Source organism: Strigops habroptila, chromosome 11 (genome assembly GCF_004027225.2).
Source record: "Strigops habroptila isolate Jane chromosome 11, bStrHab1.2.pri, whole genome shotgun sequence".
Taxonomy (NCBI): Eukaryota; Metazoa; Chordata; class Aves; order Psittaciformes; family Psittacidae; genus Strigops; species Strigops habroptila.
The window spans coordinates 24,867,536-24,878,660 of record NC_046360.1 but is presented as its reverse complement, the minus strand read 5'-3'; positions in this window follow the sequence as shown (position 1 = coordinate 24,878,660).

Sequence of the window (11,125 nt, the reverse complement as noted above, 5' to 3'; positions counted from 1 at the left end):
TGGTACTGAAGCTGACAGAAAGACTGCTTTCCTTTGGGTAAGGATTCTTGAGAAATAATATCTAAACCACTAAGAGATTCATTGTAAAAGGGTGGTTTTGCAGAATCACGAGAGAGATTCACTTTTTATTTCTAGGCTATATGCTAGAGGAAACTAGGAAAACAAAAGGGAAAAACAAAGTTCTCTTAAAAGTACAGATAAATATATTCATGTGTAGCTTATGTACCTACTTGCTGACTGTGGTAGTCTTAAAACAGTCTATTATTGAAGTCAGTTTGGAAGGCAGGCCAAAGATCTGTTCTTTTGCTCTTCAAACTATTGAAAATCTTCAATGGGGGAAAAAAAGGAAAAAAAAAGAACTTTCTCCCCTTTTCCCCTACTACAGGCTCTGGTGTGTCTGTTTATGTTGCAGTTGGGTAAATGAACCACGTAATAGCACAGTGAGGGGGTTGTACATGAATTTCATTTTTGTAAAAGGTGTAACTAAAAAAGTCCAATCTGTCTCATGCTCTGCTCTTGTATGAGGTTGCGTGTGTGCATTTGTATATACTCTGCTGGTATTTTCCAATTGTGTTGGCCAAATTCTGCTTTTAGTTATGGTTAGGCATCTCTCCTGACTCTGGTGGTGTCATATGAGCCTGACATTTTTCGACCAGACGTGAAGGCCCCCCTGCTCAAAGAGAATGCATATGAAATATATCAGCCTTTCTTCTGCTGGCTGGTTATTTAAACATGGGTAACTGAATTATTGTGAAACAAATTCTGGGACTGCAGCTGCAAAAGCAGTAATACGGTATATTCATAGTGATGTTTCTACGCCATACCTCCTAATTTCCCAGTTGATTTCCAGTGCAGACAGAAAGTCTAGAATGCATGTGGTATGTTCCTCATCATATATTTTATAAATGTAAAATAATGATTTGCCAATTACTGTTTCTATTATAGAGATAAATTTAGGTATTTTGGGCTATTGCAATTTCTTGAAGACCTCTTACCTTTGGCTGTATTGAACATTGCTAGCTAGGAGCCTCATGGAGCGGTGCGATGTGAATTTGCTTTTGGTAACATCTCTGAAACCCAGGCTGTGCAGTGTGAATATTGGTACACTGTATGCTTTGATAGCCAATGTTGGTTTGCGTTGTGTTGTCTTTCCCAGCAGTCCTGCTTTCTCAAATGGCAGTTGAACAGCAGCAGTCAAAATACTCAGCTGACAGAGAACCCCTGGGCACTCCATGGGCAGTTATTCAAACACTTTCTGAACCGGTTTGACCCATTGCTGATTTATTCCATTGCAAGGAATTTAAAAAATGCAAACTGTAGCGTGGAGTTCATAGTGTGGCTCACAGTTCTTTTTGGTTTTGTTTTGTTTTTATAAAGCAGCTCATTCCAAATTTCTTTTTTTAAATATATATATTTTTTTTAAAGCCCCTCTCAGGGAGGCATGCCATGAGCAAAGGAAACGGGCCCCACAATACAAGATGATAATCTCTGTGCAGTTCCTCTGCTGACTCCCAGGTCCTCCGTGACAGGTTACGTTGCAAGGACCATTTTCAGAAACCACCCACAGCCCAGGCTGTGCTCCTGCTTCTCCCCTGTAGTTAATTAGCAGAGTGCAGCAGCTGCAGCTTGCTAGTCATTAGTGTTTGCTGCTGCTTTCTGCCTCTTCTTTTTGCCAGGGAAGCAAATCCACCTCCTGGTAGGTTTTCCTCATGTTTTTCATAAAGAGAATTGCATCTTTACACAGTTTTTCTCAAGTATGGGCTGGGTTTTACTTTCCATGACTATTGACTTCAGAAGAGCTAATGCTTGATAGGCAAATAGTTTTAGGACTTCTCAGGTATCTCTTTGCTTTGTAAATCAGCAGCCTTGGAGGAGTAAAGGGTAAGCCCTAAGCAAACTTGAACTGGCTGTTACTTGGGTCAGGGAGATTGAGGTTGTTGATGCTGTAAAATACTGTTCAGCTGTGTTTTTCTGCTTTCCTTTTGGTGATAGGATTCACAGCATGAAAAAGAAAGTTGCTACTCAGCAAGACATGAACTAGTAAGTATCTGAAGAAAATGGGGAAAAGCCCAAGTTATGGTGGGCAAATACTCTGTTAGCAGTCTTCGCTGGTGTTGATTAACATTCACATAAAATTGAGGAGCTATATAGTTCTGTATCTATGCTTTCTGGACAAAAGTATTCCCTTGCTGATACTTTCATCTTACCTAGTACATTTGTGGGTAAAGAATCTGTAAGGAAATCAAGTTTGAGGACTCGGTGAACTAGAAGTAAAACCATAACCAAAGAAACAGCACAAAAAACCCCAAGAAACAAAACAAAAACCAAACAAACAAAAGTAAAAAAAAAAAAACACCAACCAAAAAAACAAAAACCCAACCCAAAACACAAAAACCCCACAAAAACAAACTCACTAGAAAGAAAACAAACACTGCAAGATTTGTCAAACAAATACATTTAAGAGTCAGTGTTGCTGTAGTTCTTAAGCAGGCATATGGTTACTTCAGTCAAAGATAGTATGTCTGTTCTAAGCCATATTACCATTTTATTTATATACATACAACTAAGAAATGCCAATGATAGTCTGGGAGCAGCTTCTTGGTAGTTACAGGCATTATATGGAATGCTTGTTAGTTGTGACCTCTGGCAATCCTCTGTATGCTTGATGACATGCTTGTACCTGAAAATAGGTGATAAGATGTTTTTAAATTTGTAAAATATTATGTTTTGCATTGCATTACACATGCAAATTTATTTTTTTGCTACAGTCATCTAATATATATGGGAATCTGAATAGCTGCTAAAAATTATGGGAGAGGGTGCAACATCTTGGCATAAGCAGCAGCTGTACACAGCCTAGGGAATATGAAGTGGAAGTTTCTTCATCCTGATGTCACCTCTTGTAACAAGGCAGTATGTGTAGATCCTGCATAACAGATGCTTTTTGCAAAAGAAGGACAGGACTTCATGAATGGAAGACGTAATTCATTCATAGTAAGTACAAGGTCTGATGTACTAGTGTTGCCTTTGCCATGTCGTTTGCATGCAATATATATTTCTATATGAGCATGTCAAATTCTAAGATCTTTACTGAAATGTAAGGTCTTTATTATAGCAGATTAAAAGCAGAATAAGCTCTAATGAAGCCAGATGTAATAGGAACTGAATATGTTCCTTGTTCTTACATTCTAGTGGATTTTGTTCTTACCTTGTTAAGATCCAAACTGTGTCTTCAGGATTTGGCTTGCTGAAATGAGAGATTAGTCATTGTGGAGGATTTTATGGATAGTACATAATTTTCTTTTTTTTTTCTTTGCCTTTTGTGGAGGGCATTTTTATCATAGAATCTGCTTTAATTTGTAATGTAGTTTCTGATCCTCTCTGTGGTTAGAGAATATGTGGAAACATCTATGCCTTGTGTAGACTCTGTCATCTCTCATGTCTTATTGTCCTCCTAGGTGGGGTATATTTTGAATACTTTAAGTTACTATGGCTTTACTTTTGAAGCCTGACTCTTGAAAGTAGAGATCTTGTAAGGCCTTGGCTTGTGAACCTTACTGTAGGAGATCTATTACCAAGTTTAGTGGAACTACTCAGCTTACATAAGAGTGGCAAAATTTAAGCATTTATGTGAGCAGCCAGCTTGACTCTGCAATTAAAAAGTCTAGGCGAGCAGGGTTAGGAAAAGATGTGTTTTCTTCACCTTATTCTCATGAAGAACTAAAGACATCTATCTTCCATGTCTATGTGAACTTCTGAAGGGAATAAGAGGCCAGTGTCAAATGGTAGCCAACACTTCCCCTCTATGTCATGATCCTGATGTACTTTTATAATGCTTTATGATCCTAAGGCTATGTTGATCTGCTACATGATTATATAATGCTCTAAGACACCTGTGTAAATAACAAACAGAGAGGCTTTTTATAGATACTAGATCTTAGATAAGTGGCTCTAAGAAGTAATATAGGATCCCAGCTGTAAACCCCTGCTATACATACCATGTATTTTTGGTTGGTTGTTTATTATGAGAAGTACAGAAGCTGTTCCTTGTAACATAATTTTGTAAGGCTTGCATGTGTAAATATTAAATTTGCAAATATTAAATGGAGAAGCATTAGAGAAACCACTAAATGAATAACTTCGCATTTCTCATTCCTGATTCTGAATCTGATTTCCTTAAATGTTGCTCCACTAACATTCAAATCTGTGTGCTGTTTAAGCCTCGGAGAGGAACTATGTAATCTCTCAGCCCTGGCCCTCTCTGGGTGTAGATCTCAACCAGTGATTTTTAATGGTAACAGATGTTTGTTGGAATCCTCCTCAGGGCACTGATGTTCTGGTTCAGGAGTTTGTGGTGTTAATCAAAGCACCCTGTCCCTCAGTGCCTGCTGAGAAACTGGCCCTGTGCAGGAACCACGTTTTTCAGGGAGGTGATTCTGATGTTGGACTCCACAGGGATAAAATCAGTAGGAACTATCCCATCTCAGTTCTATCCTGCAGTAGAAATGTCCTGGTACAATTAGCTTGGCTTGCATTAATGAGAATAGACCAGAGTCTGGAGGGGATATACTTTTTTTCCACCTTGTGAGAAGCAAACTTGTTCCAGTGGTCCGTGGCGGGTACACTTGTGGGCTGCTGAAGCATTGCAGTTCTGAGATTCCTGAAAAAATGTCCCTGAAATCTACAGGAAGGTATATTGAATAGTTCCCCCTCTATACTTCGCTGGGATGGCAAGGAACTACAGCAATGAGTGAACTGTTGTTTACCAGTATTTATAGAGGAAGGTTGTTTTACATTATTGCTTTTTAAGTACTTAATAGGGCATCTATTAAGAATGAATCAATGTTTTTTCTTCTGAAAGTAGAGTGAGGAAAATTGAGGCAAGAATACAAAAATGTGGATGTGGCAACACTGGCATGATACTATTCCTGTTTGAACAGTGTTAGCAGATGATTCTCCAACCACGTTGCTGTAATTAATAGTCTGTGTGTGGCTTGCAGCCGAGTGACCCATGATTTCCCATGGAGTCAAGGTTTCCTTATCCAGCCATTTCTTGCAATACAGTGAAGAACAAATGGGTCACATGGGACACTTTAGTTGAGCACCTCAATTAACAAGAAAGTGCAGGGTAAATTCAGTGGCATTGATGAAACTTCTGGCATAAAGAAGCTGTGTACAAAGAAGTAATTTAGATTCCAGATGCTTTGAATTTCTGTGCACATTTCTTAGACTTAAATGATCCATAAGTAAACTAGTTATTCATGATCTCATTATTACCCAAACTGAAATTTATTCAAGGTGATGATATGCCTTTTATTTTGTAGGGGCAAATGGACAATAATATCAAACATGCTTAGTTAGGATGCAAAAACACATTATGCAGTGTGGCTTGTAAGGTTCGAAGTGCCAGACCTATGAACATATTTGAATAAGTAACAGTGTGCCACAATTAATTAATCCAAGAAGATTTTTTAGTGATTGTTAATTTTTCCCCCAGTACTCAGACCAATTTGTCATGTTGGTGTTTATTAATTTAACATTTGATCTGAAAAAAATTCCCCAAACTTCAAAGTTCAGCTTGTTCTTTAAGAGCAATCCAAAAATATGTTTCTTCAGGCCCCAGGCATTTCTGAAGTAGCTGAAGTTAAACAAAAACCATTTCTCTCAAACTCTGCAAATGTTCTAAAAGCTTTAAAGTGGCTCCTCACAGGGAGCCGGAGCAGAGAGGGAACCCCTGGGTTATTTTTGTTGCTGTGCAGTGGCACATGGTTTCCTGGAGGAAAGCTCCAGAATTATCGCTTTTCTGTGTGTTTGTGTATATTTTTCCTTCCTCTTTTCACCTCTGTCACTGAGCTCCTCTCTACCCCTGTGCCTGGATCGCCTGTTGAGAAAGTCTGGAGAAGGTAAGGGTTAGATCATCCTTCCAGCAAGGATAAACTGAATTCATGTCTGAATGAGAAGATGACTCACATCAGATGTGATTTTTTCCTAAACTCCGTGTTGGAAGGGATGAAGGACTTTCTTTTCTTGAGGAACTGCATCACTGCGCTGGGGTCTGAGCGAAGTATTTCCTTGGTGTGTTTCGCTTTCATAAACCATATTTTTGCTCTGCAGTAAAACAGCATTGGTAAACCAGTCTGTATTTTGCTGGTTCCTTTTGCTGTTATAACAGCATCCCTGAGGTTATGAATGCTGTTGAGAATTCTTTACTGGAGTAATTTTGGTGTGGTCTTAATTCATTTTCCCAAGCAAAGACTGGTATTCGCATAAGATGACAACATGGCTAATCTGCCTTAAGTGCAGGCTCTGAACATATAGAGGCATTTCTAAGGGAATTGCTTCATTACTCTGAGGAGGCCCAACCCAAACTAGTAATTCTGCATCCAGTTTGGTTAATATTTGTGTTTGTTTAAAGGTTTTCCATTTACAGTTCACTTCTGGAAATTTCTGCCCAGTGCGTCCTGCCTTGGGAAAAGCTCGCTCGGCTCACAGCACTGGTTTAAGGGGACCAGAGCACTTTTCAGTGGCTGTCACGTAATGTGTCTCACAGTGGGGAGTGAAATTAAATTCTCCCAGACAATTGTATGTTAAAATATGCGCTGTTGCCCTTACATCATACAATAGCTAGTTGTGCCACATCACAGACAAGACTTTGACATATGTTGCAAACTAAAAGTTGCCAGTCATGGACACTTTTTTTGGTGTTTTCATCTCCAGCAGTGCTGTCATGATCTCTAACAGCAAATCGTCTCCTGCTGAGAGCATAACACAAACACCGCCAACACCCTGCTTCCAGATGTGTTACGTGGCATTGAACCAGTGACAAATGATGTTATTTCAATCTTGCACGATAACTGGCAGTGAAGAGGATACCTTGATTTCCCCAAATATCAACACACTATTAAGCTTTTTGTACAAGATGTCAGTGGCATTAAGGGATGGGGTTTGTTTTCTGTCACTAGACACTCACTTTTTACCAGATGTGGCCTTGCTGAAACCAGCCCTAGCTGGGACCCTTGGCATGACCCAAGCTCTTCCTCACCCACCTCCAAAAACACTGAACACCCCCTGAATTTGTGTGCTCAACAGCTTTGGTTTGTGTAGGCAGTTTTCCTGGAGAGGAGGAGGAGAGCCAGCACCCACTACAGCCATGTTGCTTCCTGCACAGGCACCATCTTTCCCAAGGAGCCGGGCTGGGACGGAGAAAGTAAAGCAACACTAGATCTGGGTGGGTTGAGCAGTGGTGTGCAGAGTGGGGCATCATGCTGGTGTCATGCTAATAACGTTGGTATATTTTATACCACAAGCATTTAGCCATCTGCGGGTGTCACAGTGCTGATACAACACCCACTGCTATGTGGACCCACGGAGCTCTAACAAGCAGTCTTTACTCCTGCATGCATAGCTTTGTCCAAATATGCTCTCTGGCATGCAAACCTGTCATTTACACCTGTCAATGAGAGCAGGAAATACTAAAACTTGCATTTTTTACACTTGAACAGTGAAATTTGGGTAATGTAGAATGTGAAGGGCCATGCATTAGTTGTAAAGCTGTCTTAAAAAAGAGACATTTTGCTCAGGAAAAGTAATTTTTGTCCTTTGAAAGTAGTGAACAAAGTGGCATATCCTGAATGCTATTTCCTGGTGCACTCTTGAGCTCTGTTTTGGAGATCACTCTTGTAATGGTGAACAAGCTGAGTTAGTGTGGCCACAGCCCTCTCCACAAGTCAAATGAGTTGTGCTCCCACTGAAATGTAAGTAAAAATCTTGGAGGCTGCAGCAGGGACAGCAGGTTTGGGCATTCAGTCTCCTTGTTCACATATTACTGTAGAACAACTCTGCTGTGCTGTTAATACCTTTGTCTTATACTCACAAGAGAAGTAAATGAGCTTTATTTGGATTTTCTTTGCAAGAAACAGCAGTGCTGTTTTACTTGTGGCATTTGAATTAGCTTTTCAGAGCTTATTTGACTGCCTGCTGCTTTTGAGATGGGCAATAGAGCCAATTGGCTTTTGTATGTTGAGTATTTTACAGTAGTAAGAAATATGTAATTAGAAGGGAAAATATTTAAAATAGCTACATGTCTTAATGTCATTTCAGGTTGGCATTTGTGCATGCAGGCTTCCTTTTCTTTTTCTTAGTCATTAATCATTACTAGTGGAGATATGTCAGAATTTATAGTTAGATTCAGCTCCTACTGTGTTTCTCATTTCTTGATACATTTTGTGTTCTGGAGCTCTTTCTGTTGTCATGGTGTAGCAGAGTAACTTGTGGCAATAGATAGTTGAATTTCCAGTCTGTTTTTCCTCTGGGATGTTGAAATAGCGTATTGGATAATGCATTAGTGATAATGCTTTATCTGCTATAGCCACTGGTGTGAAAGAAACTGGACAAGGGTTTCACATCTGAAGATCTCTGATACTGCATGAAATAATGTTGCTATAAACCAGCCATTTCTAACATGGATCTCCTTTGGGCTCTGCAGTTGAAACTGTAAAAAAAGCCAACAACCCTACAGAACAAAACAGATTAAAGTAGTCCAAGAAGGTTACAGGTTACAAGTAGCTTAATCAGGAAATCACACTGTGCAGGCTTTTTTCGCTGTTGGTGCCAAAGGAGCAGGACACCCTATACTAAGGAGAAAGATTTACTGTCATTGGTCAAATACTTTTGAAAAAACTCAAGGAATGCCACCTACCAAACTTGGTTACTTTAACTGGAAAAGACTGTAATCTTGGTATAAACCTTATGAAAGATGGGCTGCAGCTAGGGAGGACTGAATAGTCATCCAGGCAGTCGGTCCCAGGTCAATGTCCCTGTCAGTTGCACATTGTATGCACGGAGTACTAAAGCCAACCCGTTGCTCATCACACATGGTAATTCTGGCACCAAGGATGGAGAGACAAGCGAATCCACAGGATTGTTAGGACATGGCTTTGTAGCTAATGCAAAATCTTGCCAGTTGTCTGGAAAACACGTCACAGTGGGTAGGCTGTAAATGCAACTGTATTTTTACCTACTTCTCTGATTTTTTTTTAGAAATGTGATTTCAAAACGAAGTATTTAGTAGAACTCAAGCTGACTTCATGGCTACGTCTTCTTTTCTTCCTCTCTGCATGGTATTCCATCCATGGTTTACTAAGTGGTGCAATTTTGATTTTTCTCCTCATCACAAGTCTAATGGTGAATGGTGATAAGTTTGTAGCTTTGGAGAGATTTTCTTGGCAGTTTCAGTCTATATTTCTGACAGGAAATAATTTTCTCCCTTGAATTATGATTGCTGGGTTACATGAGTGCAGTCTAACCACTGCTCAACTGCTGTTTGTCTGCTGTCTTTCTGGTCTTATGAGGAGGCCAAACTGCCCCAATGCGAAACATAAAATTAGATGAATGCTGCAGGAAGGGAATAACAACATAATTTTCTGTGATCTCTTGTGATTTTATTTTACCACTTCTTATCTGAAAAGCATCTTCAATCCACTTGGAGTCAAGAATTAAATTTGTTTAGAGACAGTTCTTCCCATATATGGAAAACAAATGGAACTGACTCCATTTGTGTGGTTTTGTAGTGGAAGATCAGTATGTTCTGCTACAGATGTTCGCAAATGAGCAAACTAGCAGAATATGTGGACCTCATCTTAGATCTACAGAAATTTGCCCTATAATGTGGCCTGTATCATTTGGCTAAACCTTGTGTAGTCCACATCAAACGTGTAGTACTGACCTTTCAAGGGTATAAACCTTATATTTGGTGTGGTGTTCATGTATAAATTCCTGTGGGTCCTACTTGCTTCTGAAAATGGATAAATTTAGCTCTTAATAATGGAAGCAAATCCGGTGTTTGAAGGAAGATGATTTAATGCAAGATATTGTTACAGTTGAAATGTGTAAAAGCAAGGTAATTTATTCTAATAATGAATAGCTGTATAGACAGACAGCAAAATTCATTATTGCAGAGTTATGTCCACTGTTTTGCTGTCAGCACATTAGGCCCATCACTAAGGCTCCAGGCATTGCTGTCAGCAGTGTGCAGGCAGCAATGCAGGTGCATCTCCTCTCTAGATGCAGGAGTTTACAAAGTTGGTGAGACAGACAACTGAAGAGAAGGAAATGGAGGCAGTCATGGACTGAAAATAGTAGAAGTCTCACCTAATCAGTGCCATACACAAAGCAGGACTGCCATGTCTATCCTAACTTTCTTTCCAATACTGTTTAGTGAAAATCATGGTACTCGTGAGTAATGGCTGAGGAATGAGAGGGAAGAGAGGCTCAGCCTTGCTGCTGCCAAAGCCCAGAGAAGCTCTGTCACTGCCTTCTGTGGGCTCCTCGCCATGGAAAGCTACAGCTGTCAACTTTGATGCTCTATTGAACTTGCTAACGTAATTGTAAAGATCATCTTGAAGTAATTTGATTTTTGTCTTCATAAAGTCACGCAAATGTTGCTGATTTGTGTACTTGCTGTGTTTATTTTTGTTGCAAGTTCAGTTCTAGTCCATTTAATCAGTAGGCCAGAGGGTCACCTCCCCTCTCTGCACCAAGCCATCGGCAACTCCCCCATGCAAAGTACAGTCAGCTTCAACAGCAGGGAGCGAGCTGTGCCCTTCTCCAGAGGGTGCTGGAGGTGATGGGTGCCCCTGTGCATCAGTGCCAGGGTCCCTGCCCAGACCCTCTGGGCACTGGTGACAGCAGCCAGAGCAGAGCATAAATCCCCTTTGCATGGTCCCTACTGTCACCTGGGAGATGTAAGACCATGTTAATGCAAACAAATCTTGTTAATTCTCATGAAATGCATGCAGTTATAACCCTGTTAACAGCACAGTATTAATTAACTGAGTGGTGCTTGGATTAGGTACTTAATTTCCCTAACACATGTTCATAACCCATAGCAACACAGAACATGTTGTTCTCCAGTAAAACTGCAAATGAGAACTGAAGCATGAGTCTTGTAGATTTTTTTAAGGAAAGAAAATCTTCACCCTGACTAGTCCAGTAGTGTCTAATCCCTGTCCCTAATCATTTTGAAGTCCTGCCTTGTGATGCAGCCTGTGTTTTCCCTAAGAATAGAAGAGGTCATCAGGCTGAGGGAATTTAATGCACGAAATCTGAAATACACTTCTAGCTCTTC